Raw genomic sequence first — 4,743 nt, 5'->3', positions numbered from 1 at the left:
CATTTTTTTTGTAGTTAGTAACTGTTCATAAATTTCTCTGATGTGTACTTAGTACTGTTCATCTGTTAATTTCTCTCTGTGTGTCTCTGTCTCTCTCTTTCTATTTTGCTCTATTCTCTCTGTTTGTCTTTGTCCACATTAATTGCCATGACTATTCCAAACCTCTATCCTATTCAGATATGACACAGTTAAACTTTGTTATTGTTTTCCTCTAAAATGACTTAGTGATAACATTCACACTTATTTTTTTAATAGAAAATTTTATTATTCATTTTAAACTATAGACTATACATGATTTATAAAGGAAAATATACAAAACAATGATCAAAGAATAATCATGTGTTCTATGCCTTTTCTTTTGTCTGGGAACTCAAATATGATGTTATCAGCTATGATTATTGTTGCTTGCCACTCACATTATTTTTATCCATCTATTCACTGTAGTACAATTTCCCCTCCACAAATATATGAGCCCCCATTTTCATATACTGGTATGCCAAATCTCTGATCCCTGGTCAAAACATGATATCCAGTGCCATGTTGTCTTTTGACTGACACCACCCATCTGTTCACTGTCACCTGATAGCCACATCTCATTTGTTGCTAGATAAGATATGATGACTGTGTTTTTTCCTTCCACCTCTCTCATGACAGGGTTCTGACCTACTTGCCCAAGTAACTAAAGATGATTCATACATCACTCAAGAACCCAACTAATGTCTAATTCATATTCATGCTTTACAAACTAATAAAACGCCTTTAACAAAGGTTTCCAAAGCACACCTTTGGTTTTCCTTACAATCTAAACTTTAAGCTTATTCTTCTCCCCTTGTTCACCTGATGCACAGCACCCAACTATCTAACACTAGCACTTCTGTGTCAGAAAATAAATGGAAACAGCACTAGAATTATATGATTCTATTGCCAATGAAGTATAAATTTATATTGTTGCTACCCTTTCTGTTGTACAAATGCATGGCATATTTTAGAATTCAGTGACCTTCAATGATGTGCATGTGAAATTCAGCCAAGAAGAGTGGGCTTTGCTGGAACCATCACAGAAACAACTCTACAATGATGTGATGCTAATGACCTGTAAAAACCTCACTGCTATAGGTAAGACAGCAAATTTTCTTTCACTTTTAAAATGAGGAGACAAGTCTTACTTTGTTATTGATCCTTTTCTATGATTCCAATTGAGAATGAGGAGGAATGAGGTGAATAAATCAGGCATGGTTTTAAGGGTCATAGAAGATAGTGATTTAAGTTTTGCTTTAATAATAATATGATATTTCCAGTCATATATATTTTCTGGTACTCTATTTTAGGCTACAATTGGGAAGACCATACCATTGAAGAACATTTTCAAAGTTCTACAAGTAATAAAAGGTAACTTTATGTGCACACTGATATAGATATGAATCTTAAGAAATTTTAATGTGTCCTGGAAGTTTGTTTTTTTGTTTATTTGTTTGTTTGTTGGCTGCTTTTTATTTTCTGTTTTTGAAATAGTTTTTTTTTTCTGTGTACTGTGGCTAGACTTAGACCTGCTTGTTAGAACAATGTGATCTCAAAATCATACAGATCTGCCTGCTTCTGCCTCCACAAATGCTGGGATTAAAGGAATATACCAGCACATCTGGCTGTGTCCTGGAGGTTTTAAAGAAAAGCAACAGTGTAAAAAGAGCACTGCTTTAAGTGTACTGATGATCATTAAAATCTCACAATTCCACGTACCTCAATGTCAGGTATCTGATTTGTATTTGCAAGGCACCCCCTAAGAAAGAAGAAAATAAAATAATGTTGTAACAGAAAATACCATTGAAATCATATAGACATTACAGCTACTGAGTTAAACTGCCAATCTGTTTAGTCTCATTCTATCTACTCAGATATTGTAAGAGGTATACACATTGAATAGGTGATCACTATGTTTCAAAACCTTCTAATGAGCAGATATTTCATAGTACAACCAGTGTTACACATATTCAGGTAGTAACACTGTAAAGTTTAGTGAAAGGAGCAGCTTATGAGAATCAAGAATATAATTGTGGAGAAACCTTAATCCCTATATGACATGTCTATGATGAACAAAAAAAAAGTGTTAATTCAATGTGGGAATCTTTTATTATTCTTGTAATTTAAATTGGTATATCATATGTCACAATGTTTATAAGACACATGAGCATAGAGATATTGAAAGAAGCAGTGTACCTGTGTTTCTCCAAGAATAATTAATTTTGTAGAAGTCCCCACTTTGAGTAGATTTTCTGAATGTGATAAAAGGTAACAGTTAATTGGTTTTGCAACTTCACTGAGAATCCATCAGCAAAATCATACTGCTGAAAATACCTATGAATAGTAGAAATTTGGAACTTCTGCTTGTCCTGGCTCACTTTGTAAATGAAGTGTCATTCATACCGTACAAAATTTTGTGAATGGGATTGCTTCGGTAAAACTCTGAATCCTTACAATACTCTTCATATACACGAGAAAACCTCTTGTAGAAAAATGATGCTATAAAAGTGAACCACATAATAAATGCTCTTACCATCACAGAGATCTTCAAAAATACCCATAATGAAGGGGAATACCATGAATGTAAATAAAATAATAAAAGTTTAAGATTTGATTCTTCTTTATCATTAGACCAAATTATAAAATTGATTCATATAGATAAATATATTTACTAGTGTAATCAAATGACTGTAGTCAATATTTCACATGTGCCAATTATCTTTGCAGGCATGAAAGCAGTCATACTGGAGAGAAACCTTTTAAACGCACTCTATGTGGTAAATCCTTCCACCATACCACTGTTCTCATAAGCCATGAAAGAACACACACTGGAGAGGAGCCTTACAAATGTAATCAATGTGGTAAAGCCTTTAAAAAAAACAGTCAGCTCATACGGCATAAAAGAACACATACTGGAGAGAAACCTTATGAATGTAACCAGTGTGGTAAAGCCTTTGCACAAAACAGTCATCTCATAAGCCATAAAAGAACACACACTGGTGAGAAACCATATGAATGTAACGAGTGTGGAAAAGCCTTTGCACACAATAGTAATCTCATAAGCCATAAAAGAACACACACTGGAGAGAAACCTTATGAGTGTAACCAGTGTGGTAAAGCCTTTGCACACAATAGTAATCTCATAAGCCATAAAAGAACACACACTGGCGAGAAACCATATGAATGTAACGAGTGTGGCAAAGCCTTTGCACACAATAGTAATCTCATAAGCCATAAAAGAACACACACTGGAAAGAAACCTTATGAGTGTAACCAGTGTGGTAAAGCCTTTGCAGAAAACAGTCATCTCATAAGCCATAAAAGAACACACACTGGTGAGAAACTATATGAATGTAATGAGTGTGGCAAAGCCTTTGCACAAAACAATAATCTCATAAGCCATAAAAGTACACACACTGGAGAGACACCTTATGAGTGTAACCAGTGTGGTAAAGCTTTTGCAAAAAACAGTCATCTCATAAGCCATGAAAGAACACACACTGGAGAGAAACCTTATGAATGTAATGAGTGTGGTAAAGCCTTTGCAGGAAACAGTCATCTCTTAAGCCATAAAAGAACACACACTGGAGAGAAACCTTATGAATGTAAAGAGTGTGGTAAAGCGTTTGCAGAAAACAGTCATCTCATAAGCCATAAAAGAACACACACTGGATAGAAACCTTATGAATGTAATCAGTGTGGTAAAGCCTTTGCAGAAAACAGTACTCTCATACGACATAAAAGAACACACACTGGAGAGAAACCTTACAAATGTAACCAGTGTGGCAAAGCCTTTGCAGTAAACAGTACTCTCTTAAGCCATAAAAGAATACACACTGGAGAGAAACCTTATAAATGTAACCAGTGTTGTAAAGCCTTTGCACGCAATAATAATCTCATAAGCCATAAAAGAACACATACTGGAAAGAAACCTTATAAATATACCCAATATGATAAAGCCTTTGCACAGCTGTCTCAGGAAACATGAAAAAACGCACAGTGGAGAGAAGCCTGGTGAGGATAATTAGTGTGATAAAACCTTTGCATATAACAGTCATCTCCTAAGACAACAACACATTCTGGAGGGAAACCATATGAATTAACTGTGTGGCAAAGCCTTTGTACATAACATCTCCTAATACATAAAAGAAAACATACTGGAAAGAAGCTATCTGACTTTAACCAATGTGAAAAAACTTTTGCACTTCAGAATCATCCTCACACTCATGAAAGAAATCCTAATGGACAGTGCTTTTAACATGGTGAAACCATTCCATATTTGTATAATCTTCATCATCATGAAAGGATTCATACTGGAGAGAACTTTTGAATGTGTTAAAATGGTGAAGCCTTGCACAAATCTAGAGTCATCATCATCATAAAACTATCCTTACTGGAGAGGAAGTATTTGACTATCAGCAATATGGAAAGGCCTTTGTGTTCTTTGGTCTACTGAGATCCAACAGAACTGAAAAACTAGCTCAATGGAAATGACTTCCCTTTTGTGAAGGGGAAGGGGGAAGGGAATAGGGGCAATAGGAATGGAGGGTAGTAATGGGGGAGAGAAGGGAGTGGGACTACATTTGGAATTTAAAGCAAATAAACTTATTTTTTAAAAAGAATAAAATGAATGGTGAATATCAATTACATGCAAAAGTATTATAAAATGTGTTTAGGGAAGACTTATTGATAAATCTGATTGTCAATATTTACTGTTTACAGTTG

General features: G+C 34.8%; 1 pseudogene; it reads left to right on the top strand.

The window, feature by feature from the left end:
- Positions 1-995: 995 nt before the first annotated feature.
- On the top strand, positions 996-4,502 carry LOC132651006 (zinc finger protein 883-like; annotated as a pseudogene).
- Positions 4,503-4,743: the final 241 nt, after the last annotated feature.

This window comes from Meriones unguiculatus (genome assembly GCF_030254825.1).
Source record: "Meriones unguiculatus strain TT.TT164.6M chromosome 13 unlocalized genomic scaffold, Bangor_MerUng_6.1 Chr13_unordered_Scaffold_37, whole genome shotgun sequence".
Lineage (NCBI taxonomy): Eukaryota > Metazoa > Chordata > Mammalia > Rodentia > Muridae > Meriones > Meriones unguiculatus.
Note: the sequence above shows the minus strand (reverse complement) of the source record. Positions and strands in the feature narration are given on the sequence as shown.